General features: G+C 38.8%; 1 long non-coding RNA gene across 1 annotated transcript in view; it reads left to right on the forward strand.

Moving 5' to 3' along the window:
- LOC127018626 (uncharacterized) overlaps positions 1-16,615 on the forward strand; it is a 95,244-nt gene that overhangs the window by 64,301 nt on the left and 14,328 nt on the right. The gene's annotated exons all lie outside the window — the stretch shown is intronic.

The following is a 16,615-nucleotide window of genomic DNA, read 5'->3' on the forward strand; positions in this document are numbered from 1 at the left end:
GACAGTACCTGAGCCAGTGAGTTAAAAGGAGGGCAGCTGGACTAGGTGATTGTTGTAGGACTCTTCCAACTGAACTATTCTATTCTGTATCAACCCTGTAATTGTTTTGTGTTCTGCCTAGAAGGATTAGTGGTCAGAGGGAAAGGCTGTGCATGTCTTGTCAGTCAACATCCCACAGAAATACCTTACAGAATTCCTATTGTTATCACTACAGGGATAACAAACAGATGGACTGACAAAGGAGCAAAAAACCTACAACTTGATGCTTGTGAGCAACTCAAATTCTAATGGACTTGATTTTTTTCACCTTCAGAGTACCCAGTCACGATTGCTGATGTTGAAATAGGGTGTTTTCAGCTGCTTTTAAATGAATTTCAAAATAATCTTGGAGATAAACTTTCTGGTATGTGCTCAAGAGTTGTGTGGGTTTTGCAGTAATATTTGCTTAGCAAAACCTGGTGTTTTCAAAGTAATGACCTTAACATTGTGGTTTCCAGTTAAGAGTCATTCTGTAACTCAGTTCCTTCTATTGAACAGAAGAAATCAATAATAATAAGTTTTAGGACTTATGCTGTATAAGCACAAAATACATTTTTATGCAATGCTATATTTGAGTTTTCACTGTGAGGAAACTTCACTATTGGAAAACTAGACTGAAAATGTGTTTGTTTTAGCAAGCAGATTTCATAGAATTTTGAACTGTAGAACTCGATGCATTTTTCTGGTGAAGCTAAGACTTCCGATGATGATTGTCAAATCTGAAATGCAAAGAGTAAGTGCTGTGTTGGGTGCTTATTCATAGTATGTAGTAATCTTTACATGGTGAGTTCCCTTGGGATGTTTTACAGTTCAGGACAATATGTAAGAGCTTATAGCTTTTCTCAGCTACTCTTACTGCTTATAAATTCTATGTAGGCTATATAGCCATAGGAGAATATCTTTATTAAAACAAGCTACTAGATAAATAAGTTTTCCGGTTACAATCACAAATACATGTGTCATTAAACACACTGGAAAGGGTGAACACATTGCAACTGTCTGTCAATGCATTCTGTATAATTTTGATTTATGTTAACATCAGAAATTTTCTGATATGAACATATGAAACTAGACTATGCAATATCATGGTAATAAATGGAGTTTTTTTTCTGAACTCTGCTCCAGGATCTGGATTCTGCCTTTAAAACCAGTCCCTGAGGTGTTCTCTGGGCACAACTGGGTGACGCGAGTGACTGGTGAAAGTATGAGTCCAGGAAGACCATGCTTGCTGGCTGTAGGGACTACCTGGAAAATACCGTGTCCTCTTTCTTGACCCATTGTATCCATTATGTTTGTGTCGGATCTGATGGCTGTTTTATACAACCCTCTGAACTTTGGCATTTTCCGTAGATGTAAGCTGAGGTCAGAAAGGAAGAACAGTGGTGTCATCCATTCCATCTTGCTCCAAGTCCAGTGCTTTAGAGACAGTATGCCTTGTAGGAGTCCACTAGTTTTCTGAAATTATTCCCATCTTGAGAGGATAATGTGGAGAAACAAAGAATCCATCGGTTTTCATGCCTTTTATTTGGAATAACTGTTTTTCAGACCTCTCTGAATTAACATTTTTGCCATGTTTTTCTACCTTCCTCTGCTCACATCAAGCATACTATTTTGTGATCATTTGTCCCCAAATGAATTCAGAATTCAGTGCCATGATTAAGCATACTCCTTTATATTAGGAGGTGGCTGCATATAGAGTTAACTAATACTAGGCTGCTTCATTTTAATGTCAGTCCTCAAGTGTAACTTTTAGGAACACAAATTTTAAACTACAAGGCACGTGTAACTTTTGCCAGGCGTCTCAGACTGGAGCCCCCTATTAGATGCTTTCTTCTGCATGTTGTAGGTAGGTGCTGAAGGAGATGCTCGTCCTGTTCTCCAGCCCCATTTACTACACCAGTGCCTCTTTCAGGAGGTTGCTGCTGAAAACACTGCTATGTATTAATTCCAGACACTCTACTCCACAGTAATCAATAACCATAAAACAAGTAATGATGTCTTTAATATACACTTCCACCTCTATCACCCATTCTGCCCTTAAGCAGGCTATAAAACAGGATTTTTAACATTTCAGTGATGCTGTGAACCATCCCATCTGACTTCACTAATGCTAATTATATGAAATTTCTTCCCACTGGTGAGTTTCCAATTCCTCTTTCTTTGTTTTGCAGATTCCTGTCATTGATACAGTGATAACTGAAATATTTCTTGTCTTTCCTTCCTACTTCAGCTGAACTCATTCATGAAATCCTGGACTTGTCTGTGCTTCATTTGTTTCCCTTATCTGCTTGACTTTGTACTATTAGTTTAAAATCTCCCTTGTTGCTCCAGTTAATCCACAGCGGAGATTAATCTCTTTTCTGGTTGATAAAAGGCCCCTCAGGCCTTTTCTTCACCTGAAAAATGGACTGATATTCCATAGCCAAAACTTCCAGCTTTTAGTCTCAGAAATTCCATGAAGTTTTGTATGAAGGTAGCGGTCTGTCCTCCAGCATTTGTTTTGCTCAGAAAAGATCTTTATGAAAATAATTTCAAATTTGTTGTGCTGCTAGTTCTTGTGCTGGCTGAAGACCCCTGAAATATCCTGTGACCTTCCTGGGTCATATCCTGCAGGCGTTCCTCTGCACCACTGCTGGAGAAGATTTGAAAAATGACTTCATATTCCCCCCACACTACATTCACACATTGTAGAGAGGAAACATAGCGGTTTTTTGTCCTTTGCTGGACTGTATGGTCTGTTCTTACAGCTCTGCTAATGGCTCTGTGTTATAGTGGTTGTAAGAGGTCTCTGGGTAGTTGTGTGCTCCTCTTCGAGTATGTTGTTGAGTTTGTCCTGTCGTGGTTTAACCCCAGCCGCAGCTAAGCACCACACAGCCGCTCACTCACTGATGGGGAGAGAATCAGGAAAAAAACTCGTGAGTTGAATAAAGACAGTTTAATAGACAGAAAGAATGAAAAACAATGATAATGATAATAATAATATGAAATAGCAATACTAAAAGAATTAAACTATACAAAGCAAGTGTGCACATGCAATTGCTCACACTCGTTGACCGATGCCAGTTAGTTCCGAGCCGCGATCTGCCCTCCGCCAACTCCCCTGTTATATACTGGCATGACGTTCATGTATGGAATACCCTTTGCTAGTTCAAGTCAGCTGCCCGGCTTGCTGCCTCCCAGCTTCTTGCACACCTGCTACTGCAGAGCACGGAAACTGGAAAGTCCTTGCTGAAGATAATGCTACTTAGCAACAACTAAAACATCAGAGTGTTATCAACATCATTCTCACTCTAAATCCAAAACACAGCACTGTAGCAGCTCCTAAGAAAAAATTAACTCTGTCCCAGCCGAAACCAGACAGTCCCCAGAAGCTTTGTGCTCAGTTCCTCCAGCAAGTAGTGCTGCAGCACCTGGCTCCTGATTCAGTAATGCTGCTTTGAATGCTGGTCAGTTCCTTTTCCCTCTGTCCCAAATCACACATGATTTGCCTCTGCTATTTCCAGTTCCTGCTCTCTCCAGGTCTGCTTTTGGTTTGGTACATCTAGCAGCTGGCACGCCATGAACGCCTAAATTAATTCTGCTCTTTGGCAGACACAGAAAAAGGAAAATACTGTTTTTTCACAATGTTCGGTGTGGACCCAGTTGTACACCTCACGCAGTATTACAGGTCCTCTGGCAATGCCAGGGGTTTTATCTTAGAGGCTAATATGAACTGCCCCTAAGTGCTACTTAAGTTCATTCAAACAAATAAATATACAAGGCTGTGTTTAAAAAAAAAAAAAAAAAAAAAAAAGCCTGCATTGTATATACCTGTGATAATTTAAACCTAGTTTTTATTTTCCCTATGAGTGCACTCTGTCACAGGTCAGCAAGTCTGATCTCTGTTTATAGTTGTAATTTCAGTTGCTGACTTTTATTAAAGAATTCGTAATGGCACGAGTTGTTTTCTTAAATAAGCAATAATGGAGAGGGCATCAGAAATATAAGATAAAGAACAGCACCTTTAAAGCAGCGTAAGTTATGGGCAACAGTAAATAAATAGCCTGACATTATAAATGTTGAATTTAGTTAGAATGTAAATATCATACTCTCTGCAGACATAAGTGTTCAAATCCTACTGAATTGAGTTGGAGTGGTACAGGAATATTTCAGACCCGGGGCTGGACCTGTTGGAAGGATTTTGGAAAAGTTATGGTGAACAATTTATGGACTGTGGCTACATGTAGGTTTTGAGTGACCTGATTAAAGAGAAGATGTATATTCCTGTGGAAATTGAAAATGTACTTCATGAGCCATGTCCTCAGATTTTTATTTTGTTTAGAGGCTTGAGTCAGCTGTTCTCATTCAGAAGCAATCTTGTTCAAATACCAGGGCAAACTTGACGTGCCTCTAGCTGAACTTTGTGGCCACTGTTCACAACCACCTCTCATGACTGTGCCACATCTCTTCAATCATATGTTGGGAGGATAGAGGGGGGCTGAAATACCCAGCCATGTCCTGATAAATCTTCACTCGCTCAAGGATGATGTCTAGTCACTTCCAATGTAACCTCAAGATTTATTCTGCTGTATGCTGAGATTAGCAGCTGGATTTTTCATCGTTTGCTGGATGCTTGCTGTACTGAAGTAAATAGGCTAAAGGGGGGAAGGAGAGGGGAAAGTAGCTGTTGTGTTCCAGATCTTGGTTCTCTGCTGGATGTCAAGCCAACAGGGAAATTGGGATGTCAGCTTGTCCTGAATAGTCAAAACACAAGGCTGCTCAGCTTTGTGGAAACCATAGATCTAATAAAAGATGTTAAGAAACTGAAATTTTAACATTGAATCTTCTAGTAATGAGAAATGATATAAAGAAGTAGTATTATTATAAAACTGACATATTAATCTCTTGATACTTCAGACTCCTGTTTCTCTCCCCCCCAAGTAATTGTTGTGGTTTAACCCCAGCCGGCAACTAAGCACCATGCAGCTGCTTGCTCACTGCCCCCACCCGGTGGGATGGGGGGGAGAATCGGGGGGGGGGAAAAAAAACCAAACAACAAAACCTCGTGGGTTGAGATAAGACAGTTTAATAGGACAGAAAGGAAGGAAAATAATGATGATAATAATAATAAAATGACAATAATAATACTAAAAGAATTAGAATATACAAACCAAGTGATGCGCAATGCAATTGCTCACCACTTGCTGATGGATGCACAGTTAGTTCCCAAGCAGCGATCCGCCCCTCCCAGCCAACTCCCCCCAGTTTATATACTGGGCATGATGTCATATGGTATGGACTATCCCTTTGGCCAGTTTGGGTCAGCTGTCCTGGCTGTGTCCCCTCCCAGCTTCTTGTGCCCCTCCAGCCTTCTTGCTGGCTGGGCATAAGAAGCTGAAAAATCCTTGACTTAGTATAGACACTACTTAGCAACAACTAAAACCATCCGTGTGTTACCAACATTATTTTCCTCCTAAATCCAAAACACTGCACTATACCAGCTACTAGGAAGAAAACTAACTCTATCCCAGCTGAAACCAGGACAGTAATGTTTGTTTTATTTTGGTTTATTATGGAATAGGATATTGTTTCAAAACACAAAGGCAATGAAATATTTTTTTTTTCTCTTGGAAAGTCTGTTTCAAACAGATCTGCTGTCTGTGCTGATTTACTGAAACTAGGCAAAGCTAAACAAATGAAAAAAAATTTTCTTGGGACACTCCCCCCCCCCCCAAATTTAAAACAGCTAACTATGCAAAAAAACCCAAAACCCTAAGGTTAAATGCTAAGGAGAGAAATTTTCTAATATATGTAAGAGGAATTTTTCTCACATGACCTGTCTCATTAAATCTATTGAAGTGGAACCTCTCCTAAGAGGAAAGCTACTCAAGTGTGTAATTGTTTGCTGGGCAAACTCCTAGTCTATAGCACACTGGATTTTGTTAGTGTACTGTTAAAATGCATAGTGATATAAGCATACAATAATTCTGTAATTAGAATTACATCAGGCATAATGGTTTTTCATTAGAAAGAGCATTGGCTGGTTATAATAATGATTTCAAAGTGTGTGTTTCTGTGTTCTCTCAAGCTAGCTAATGAATGCCTTCGAGCCTTGCACATAAAAGGAATCAAATCTTCAGTCCTATATATGACTTAGAAAACTGTCACATCAATTTGTTACAGTAATTAACATTTAATATCATTTTCACTTCTGATCAGCCTGCTCCTCATTTAAATCAAAACTTGTCTAATTCCCACTTATCAGCAAACAGATTAGCAGATGATTCAATTCACCTTAGAAATTTAAGTGTCTGATAAATATTGGCTGTAAATCAGACTAGTAAATGAACTTTGTCAATTTATAGCTGTGAGCTTTATTAATTATCTAAAGAAAAAAAGTACATGTTCATAAGCAGTTGATAAAGTCATGAAGAAGATCTCTAATATGTCTTTAAAAATAAAGAACTTTATAATTATGTGCATGTAGTTGTATATACATACCTCCTATATAGAATAAAGTTGAGTACAGCTCTTGTGCAGGAGCATTGCAGATGTGAGGCTGTGGCTCTCTTGCTGCCGATGTAGGTCTGCTGCCCTAGGAGACAATCTGTTCTGCACTACATCTATTGTATGGCCATAACATATTTGTTTAGTTCATGAATACATCTTCCATTTTACTACTTCTAAAAGAATTTCAGAAATTCAAGTGGAAGTCCTTGGTGTAGACTTTCCTGTCTACAAGCTCTAAGTTTGTAATTTTCTGTTAACAGTATATCTGTAAGGCTCCCAAAAAAGCATTGTAATTCTACCTGGGATTATTATTTTAGCTGGAATATGCTGAAAAAAAGTATATTTAGAAGTAGTTTCCAGCAGAAATGTGCCAAGAACACACACGACTGAAATGTTCCAAAAGTGTCGCTAAAGGATAGAAGAGCCAAAGAGCATGAAGAAGGAAGGAGCTGGGCAGGATATTAGCAAAACAGCAGAGAAGAGGAAATGGAGGATCCCTCATTTCAATCACTAGTTCTAAATATAAAATTATATATTATCCGCTAGCTATCAAACTTTTCTCTTTAATTATCTTAGCAATACTGATTAATGAATTACAGGATGGTATGGATGTAAACAAAGCAAATGGAAACCATCTATATATCTGTGTCTTAGTCCCAATTAGAAAATGGATTCCTGTGTTAGAGAACTAACTTATTTCCCCCCAAAACCAGGATAGCATGTAGAAGAACATGCTTTACTCATGACCAGATTTGTTATTTCAGTGGTTAGTGTTAACCTTCACCTTTGTTTGTTTCAAATAAAGCAGACGGCTATCTGGAAGAGACAGAGGGAAATACCTGTCCATGCGAATATGAACAGAACTATTGCTTTAGACTTGGGATCAGAAACTTTAGTACTGAGATGGTTATAACAGGAGCAAGAACAAGTTGCTCACCTGACCACACTAATCTGTCCCTTTATTGCCTACCTGCTGAAACACTGCAGCACTGCGTGCCAATACCTACCATTGTGCATTGAAGGCACAATGCCCCAGTTTGCATTGTATTCCAGGAATAAAGTAATAGTTCCTGCTTCAGTGAGTTTGTGAAATGCATACTATTAACATAACACTAATTACAGTAAATTGTGTTCTTCTGTGTCTCCTTTCCTCACCCTTGGTTGAGTTGCTATAATGTTGTAATTGCTTGATGATGCCAGTAAAGATTGGGTGTCTCATGGGTAATGCCCATGAAATCTTATTTTCTGTTGTAGTCCATTAAGAAGATGCTAATATTAACCCAAGAGTCTGAGGTCAGTGTACAGTCCATGAATTTGTCCAAGCACACTTTGTTGTACATATAAATCCTTGGTTATAAAAGGCTTGACTGTGTTTCCTCACAGTGATTCAACTTTTCCAAATCTTGAGTATAAGTATAGATTGCATAGGAAATAACTAACATTATGATGTGTGCATGTCTTAAGCATTTTGGAATAAAATTGTTATCCGTTTTATGATTCCTAAGGTACGCTAGGAAGATGCAAAATGCAAATTCAGTGGAGAAATCAATAAAGCTCTCAATATGTTTAATTATTGACCACAGTACAAAACAGTCAGCTTTCCATTGACTGTATTGAAAATACAAGAAAGGAAACTTAAATATTACTGGCTCCACTGCAGTTGTCTTTTGTGTCAAAGTTTCTGCAATTCTTTTTTGTAGTCCAATGGGAAACAAAGTAGTTCTGTCACTTCTGCTGGAAGCAACACACAGCCATTGTGCAAACCACACTCCATTTCTGCATTCCCTCAGCTTCTTGAATAACAGTAATTAAAATGTCAAGGTGTTGGTTGGATCCCATGGTCTTTGGCTCAGTGTTTTTTGTCAAATTACAACCGACAAACAGAATTGATTCACATACCTAAAGGTATTGGCCCAAATTCACTCTTGGTGCAAGTTCATCGACTGAAGAGTCCTAAAACAAAGGATGAGTTTGCCTCAGTTGTATTGACTGCAATGAATTTGCATGACTCAAAAGACACTGTTCAGATTTGTCCATGAGACTGCCTATTATTGTATTTATATAAATATTTTGATCCAGTTATGCTCTGTCCAGAGAGGTGGTAAATGGTGTGGAATCAATGTGAGCAATCATAAACAAGCACATCACAGTGCCCTGGCTACTAGATGGCGTCTCCTGTTTTACCAAGTCAATAACAGAAAGGCTGAAAGAGGCTTTGAAGCCGGTTTCTGACAGCTACTTGCTTCAAATGTTGGGTTGCTGATTTATGTATTGCTGAAATTGTAGTTCCTATTCTATTTTGCCAGTAATGCTGCTGTAACTGTTAATGGCATAGTGAATTCACAGGGGAATCGCAACCTTGAACATGTCTTTACGGACAAATTCAGAATAAAAGTCTTACAATGGTATTTTCTGTCTGCCTTTGTTCAGGTCACTTGACAGCACTTGGTTTTATCAGTCATTCTGATTCTTCAAAATACTTTCGTGATTTAGTTGAGTGGATTTACTTAGATTTGCAAGAGCTATCTCTGATGAAAAATCAGTAATGTTGTCTTTCTTAAACTACGGTTTAATTAGAAGTTGTATAGCACCCTGTTGGAGCTGATTTTGCCCTTCTTTATGATGTCCAAATACACTCACAGTAATGTACTTTGGCTGAGTTTTATACTTCATCTTTCATTGCTTTGTGTTTGCTTTGTATTTTATTTTTTTGAACACCGGATGCAAACAGTAGATATTAAAAGATTTATTTAATTTTTTAAAATAATACCTATGATGTCAGGAATGCTGTCTCTAAACCCATGCTATCCTTAAGTTAGGGATAAATGTGGCCGCATATTTGGTCTACTTGGGCAGGGACATGCTTTAGGAATGACCTTGTTGTGTCCCACTTGTCTGACTCAGAGTTCCTCTTGGTCCTTATGGTCACTTGGTTAAGAAATACCACATAATTTGTCTCAACCAAGCAAGTGTAAGTTTCACAGAATGACTACTCAAAACAAATTATTTGTAGATATCCTGGTTTTGGCTGGAATAGAGTTAATTTTCTTCTTAGTAACGGATACATTGAGTACCAGTTAGTAACACTGGTACTCATTGAGCCACTCTGGGCTATGGGATTACATCCTCCTTATGACAGGGTGTGGGGGTTTCTGCAGTTCTTTGCAGCAATGGGGAAAAGAAAAAAAATCTGTTAAACTGTATGGGCTTGTGTCCTGGTTTCAGCTGGGATAGGGTTAGTTTTCTTCTTAGTAGCTGGTACAGTGCTGTGTTTTGGATTTAGTGTGAGAATAATGTTGATAACACTCCGATGTTTTAGTTGTTGCTAAATAGCGCTTATCCTAAGTTAAGGACTTTTCAGTTTCCCATGCTCTGCCAGCAAGCAGGTCTGCAAGAAGCTGGGAGGGAGCAGAGCCGGGGCAGCTGACCCGAACTGGCCAAAGGGATATTCCATACCATGGAACATCATGGCCAGTATATAAACTGGGGGGAGTTGGCTGGGAGGGGCGGATCGCTGCTCTGGCATTGGTCAGTGGGTGGTGAGCAATTGCACTGTGCATCACTTGTCTTTTCTTGGGTTTTATTTCTCTTTTTTTATATTCCTTTTCATTACTAGTATTATTATGATGATTATTACTATATTTCTGTTAGTAGTAGTATTATATTTTATTTTACTTTAGTTATTCAACTGCTATTATCTCAGCCCATGGGTTTTACATTTTTTTCCCTGATCCTCCTCCCCATCGCACTGGGAGGAGGGAGGGGTGAGCAGCTGAGTGGTGCTTAGTTGCTGGCTGGGGTTAAACCATGACAGTAGAGCAGAGGAAAAGCATGAACTGACTCATATATATATATATGTGTGTGTGTGTGTATATATATAAATAAAAATAAAAATTTTGGGCCAATAGTTACCTATTGAGATAGGCAGCAGCAGAAGTGACTGTTCTGAATATACAGGAATGGTTGTGAGTTAGTAAACAGCTTCCAACACTGTGAAAAGAACTAAAGAACTGATGACTGCTGTCTCTGTTTTCTCTCCTTCATGTCAGCTTTCTCAGCAACTTATTTTGTAAGAACTTCAAGCAAGAGGTGTCTTCCCCTTGTGTTTGAAGAGTGCCTCACCTATTAAAGCCCTGGTAGGGGGCCTTATGTGGTACTATAATAGAAAGAATGATTGGATTTTGCTTGTTTTCATGCCAAGTGCTTAAAAATGAATAGTGATGAGGCTGAATTATTCCCTCATAAAAGTAGAATTGGCTTTTGTTCTACTGAAACAGAGAATTTTGAATAGCTTGGTGTTATTGTGGGATTATGAGAAGTGTAAGCTTTGCCTTATGCTGCTATTCATATGCTTCTTGCTCACTTTACTGGCATTAGGATCATCGATACAGTTTTTTTTTTCTCTACATTTGTGACTTGAAGTTTCAGAAAAGCTTTTCTTTTGATATCAGCCAGTTTATGGCAAAAAATTCCTAAATTCTCCATTGCCTATTTACAAGAGTACCGCTGTAGCAGCTCCAATGTACCCATCTTAATTTGTGTGCCCTCAGGACCTGACTACAGAATTTGCTCCTAAGGGTAGTTGTCATGTTGACCTCTCAGGAAATGGAATTCAAATTCTTACACCAATGTAACTGTAGTAGTCTCGGGGAACTGGAAGAGGATTACTTGTGTGGCACTGTCAGGTTACTGCAGGCTATCTGCTCCCACTCCTTACCAGGTGACAGATCCAGAAGAACTGAAGGTGGCAGATACACAGGTGTACAAACACTTTTGGGGCATGAATTTGTAATTGGAAGGACACAAAATGAAACTATTGTTACAGCTGCAGAACCAACAATGAGAAGTAATTTTTTTTTCTCAGAAAATTTATAGTTACATTGTTAAGCTTACTACCACAAGGTATTCTGAAAGTCAAAATTACAGTTATGTTTAAGAAGAGGTCTGTATAAATTCGTGAGGGATGAGTCCATTAATGGTTATTTAAAATGATGAGTCTTATTTACATTTCTAATTCAGCAAATCTATTAAGTGGTTTTTGGCAGAGGGTGTGAGGGGGATGCTGACATTATCCATGCTCTCTTCCTTATACTCTTTCCCTAAGCAGTTTCTGTTCATTACTTGTCAGAAACACAAGTCTGGATTGTGTTCACTTTGGTTTAGCCAGGATGGCAGTTCTTAGTGTCCTACAGGGCAAGAGCACAGAGCCTCTGTGGGTTTGCTCAGCCTGCTATTAGAGAGTCTAACTCGCATCAACCTTCAGCTGGCATGTAATTTTTTTTTTTTTTTTTTTAAACCTAATGTAAGAGATTTCTTGGGGTTCAGCACCTGCAGAACGTGTGCCTATGTGCTATTGTACATCGTGCTGTTCCATGCAAAAGCAGTCTGGTCTGTTTTGGCTAGCAGTGTCTGGTAACAGCTGTCTACAGCCTAACCCACTTGAGCCACCTTCTCTATGTGTCCTGACTCCACCATGGCACTCCAACTGCAGTCTCCCTGATCTTGGCACGTCTTTCTGACCCAGTTCTCGTCTTTGCACTTTATATAGTTGTGCTACATTCCTATTTTTTTCATTGTCCTTGATGCATCAAAAATAAAGTCACTGAGCCAGATCTTGCAGATAAACAGCAGACTTAATTTACTGAGTCTTAAGAAGCAAATTGGCCATGGTAGAAATAAAAAAAATAAAAATACCTGGCTCATTCCTATGCAGTGTTGAAACATGCAAACTATTTGGCTTGTTTAAAACCAAACAGTACTCCTTCTGCTTTAATTTGTGTATACAATTGGCTGAAAATAATAATACATTTTGAAAGCAAGGCTTGTCTTGCATTTTAATCTGTATAATCAATCTATCGCCAAGAAATAATGATCCTGATCCCATATATTTTTCTTTGTGTGAGAAAATAAGAATAACATAGGCATGAAAATTATCACCTGTGAGAGGAGTCTGTTACTGTCAGATTAATTACTGTTTTTAAAATAAAACAGCTCTAGCTCCTGTGGGACATGTCAGCCCATCCTGGAAGGAGCTGGCACCAGAAGCCAACAGACAGGAGGAGGAGGAGGAAGGGCAACCACAGCTTGTGTGAATGGTTTCTCAGGGGAAGCCAGCTGGCTTGGACTTCTTGAAACTCATGGGAATTGCTGCCAGGGAGCAGTTATCTGTTCTCTCCTGAGAGCTTGAGAGATCTCTAGGGGAGGATGGGTGGTGGGATAAACTGTCCTGGTAGTCGGCAGGAGTTCCCTGCTGGGCCAGCCCATGGTGACCTGCTGGGTTGCAGGAGGGCTATCAAATTTATTGAAGCCTAGACCAGGAAAAGCGTCTGTGCACTTCAAGAAGCTACAGCTAAAGGCAACTGAGAGGAAGAGAGCGCGAAAGCAGGGTGGCTCGTTTTGCTCACCTCTCCAGAGGCGGATTGGTGGCACAGGGTGAGACAGAGGCATTGAAGTGTCCTCTCATCTATTAACTTTTCTAAGGTGGGAGCAGGGAGGAGAGGGGGATTCTCTGCAGAAGGAGCTGTGGTTGAGGTTTGTCCTGGAGCTGTCACAAAATTCGTGAGGGGAATGCTCAGAGGGGAGTGACAGTAAACCTAGAAGTGCTTCTGTTGAGAGTTTTGAGAATTATGTGCATGAAGGAGCACTTTTATTGGTGGGCAGCCTTGTTAAGCTGTTTTGCAGAATGAGACACTTTGATTGTTATTGACACATTAACTTTAGGGATTTTAGTGTTCTCCTTGTGCAGGGTAGAAAAACAGGAAAATATATCAATGTCTGGGAAGCTGTTTCTCAGTGAGTACTTTACAGTAATATTTTTAAAGAGAAGAAATTATAATTAAACCTTTATGTGTATCCACCTTTATAGTCTATATACATCTCTTAATGCATTAATTGCTTGGAGTCCAGATTTGCCTCTTAATGCAGTAACTGGAATTCCAAAATATCTGTTGCAACTCTAAACTTCTAATGGTATGCTGCCTTAGACTGTGGAATAAGAAATAAAATTACTCCATTTTAATTTCAGAAGCTAACGTATGTTTTTAATCCATCTTCAACCAACATTAAAAGCACTTCGTTTTTAATAAACTTGAGGGAGAATGAGAAATCATTTTGTTCCTGTGATTAATATGGAAATGGGTTTCTGTCCTCTGAAATGTATAGTTTATATACAAATGAAAATGAATTTCAACTTGGAAACAGCTTTATTGATGCTTTAAAATGGAGTGAGAATGGCAAAGTTCCTTAAATTGAACCTGGAGAAACAGAGATGCACTATTAGTTTTAATAAGTCATTTCATTGTCAGTAACCTAATAATTACTGTAAATTGTATATGTAACAATAATCCCTGAGTGTTACTCATTATAAGCAGTTAGTCAATGATGTGATAAGCTAAAAGCGTAAGGTGATAAGGAAGGTGGTTAATTTCAGTAGTGACTGATTTCCTGCGAAGTACAGTGTCATAATTTATATGCTCTACAGCAGTTAGAATGGCAACAATTTTGTAAATGCTGACTGCATCCAGTGACTTTTTCACTAATGGAAAACTGCAGATACGCTCAAATCCAAAATGTTATTTTGGATTATTTGAAAAATATTGTATCTTGAAATCATCAATGTGTATTAACAAATAAAAAAGCAGCCACGATCAAGAACACAGTGAAAAGAAAGGGTATAACACTACTGATTTTATTAGATAATCAGAAATAACTTCTTGGTTGGTACAATGTGTTCTTAAGTTTCCCAGTATAGCTAACATGTCATAGATAAGGCTTGAATATGCACAGATGCAAACTCCAAAAATTGGTTGGATTTGCTTTTATATTTTTGAGTCCTAGGTGTTCTTTCAAATGTTTGACTTCCATCACTTATTAAGGATGTGGATGCCCTAGGTATTCATATCTCCTGTACTTCAGAACTACTTGAGGTTGTGTATTGAGTCCTATGTGCAATATTCTTTCCTCATTGTTTTTGTTGATCGTACTTTGTGATTGTGGTAAATCAGTCACCACTACTGGCTGGCAGGATTTGGTTCACTTTACCTCTACAGTACTCGGATTAGCAGAAAAAAAAGAGATCTTGCCTAGATCTCCACTGTGGTGAGCCAGGGCTATCTCTGTCTATGCCAGATGATTGCAAACCAAGAGTAGGTCACCACTGAATCAGATTGCCATAAGGCCTTTTAAAAGAAACATGTAAACATCTGAGAGCATCAGCTTATTACTTGAAGGTGGATGCTATTGTAGGCAGCAGCATATGTGAGAAAAGAGGTCTGAGATGATGACTGCAGTGTCAAGGTCTGTAGCCCAAGTCCTGGGGCTAGATGATCACTTTGCATCTGCTTTGGCAGAGCAGACCTTTGAGCTGTGTCTTTCTGGCTTTGCGCTACCAGAAATGCAACATGCTAGAAGAAAAGGCTGACAAGGATTACAACAGCACTGGTAACTGGTATGCAATACAGTGTTTTAAAATACACGTTCATTTAGCCAGCAGTGTTAGCATTCTAACTGGTCAGCAGAGGACTCTGTACAAATTGAATTTGGGTTATCTTGGGTCTGATTTGAGTCTTTGCTCAGTGTCCTGAGTGACCTGTGCCACAGTGCAGAACTGGCTCAGGAGTAGCTTTGGGTATATGGGGTTGTACCTGGGAGTGGACAACTGTCTGTGTCTGTGACCCACACCAGCCAGTTACACCCTCCTAGGAAGGGGCTTTGGTCCCATATCCCAGCCATGCGAAATGATATACTCTGGGAGCTATAATTACTGTGCAGGAACAGATCACTTTCATCCTTCTGTCCCCTTCAAAGCCCCTTTTTCATTGTTCGCCAAACCTATGCAGGAAGAATAGGAGGATAGGATTAATACCTGTCAACTGTCTTGGGCTGTTCCTTAGATATCCACAAGCTCCCAGCCTAGCCCAGGCTTTCTCATTTAATGGTCTAACTAGGTGTAATTACATTTAGTATTATATATAGAAGCTACTGGCTCATGTCTGAACTTTGTCTAAAGATTTATGATCGTAATAAGATTATACTAATAATTGCGTTGAGTTTGTCTTAGCTCAAAATGTTTTTGCTAATCAGAACACTGTTTGCCAACTTGGTAAATTGTCTTCTACTTGTATTAAATGGAAAAATTACGTAAACTGAAAGCACAGGGTAATAACTGTAAAGAACAATCATTTCAATGATTTGAACAGAGATGGCCAATTACTTAATAACCTCTTCATATGGAGAAGGGACTCTTGTGCTAGGGATCTCTTCATACCCTCAGATTTAAACTGCCTAAATTCTCAGTCTTTGTCAAATTAGACGTAGAAAATGAATGAATTATTATGACTAAATGAGAGTAATATGTATGGAAAAGACTGCATATAATAACCCTCTAAAACGGAAAACTTTGAGACATGATGCTTAACTAAAGCTGTCTGTGTCTTGGCATTAATCCATAATGTGTGTTTAATTGAGCAAGTGAAAACTGTCATTTGAAATACTTTTTCAGAGAAAAATAGCTCTTTTCATCAAAATGGAGAACTTGGCAGAAGTTTGATTTCAACAGGGTTGTTTGATGAAGACACCAATCTTTTTCTATCAAGAGTTAGATCAAGGGTAATATTTTCAAATGTGCCCAAGTGACTTGAACTGAATCGAATTTCTGAAGCTAACATAGGCATTTTACATGTTTCCAAAGCAGTAGACTTCTAAGGCACCTGAGTAATTTTTCATTTCAAAAAAACACCTACACATTTATTTTTATATTAAGTAGAAAAATGTCAGGAAAAATTTCTTGTCAGATCAGGTATTTAACCGAATCTTATATTCATTGCTAGTCACAAAATTTAAATTTTTAAAGAATAAGCATTAAGAAAAATAGCTTTCACTTTCTACAGTCAGGTTGAAATGCTAATTTAAGATAAGAATGTGATGAATCTGACAAGGCCAGATACATAAATAAGATCCTGGTATCATAGACATCAACTCCTGCAGGCCCCTGCAAGGTGAGACGCTATCTTATCCCTGGTCCAGAGGTTGTAGTGTGCAGGTAAGGATTATATCTTGACCTCCTGATTTTTTCTGTCTGGCTGTTCTC

Source organism: Gymnogyps californianus, chromosome 7, assembly GCF_018139145.2.
Source record: "Gymnogyps californianus isolate 813 chromosome 7, ASM1813914v2, whole genome shotgun sequence".
NCBI classification, from domain to species: Eukaryota; Metazoa; Chordata; class Aves; order Accipitriformes; family Cathartidae; genus Gymnogyps; species Gymnogyps californianus.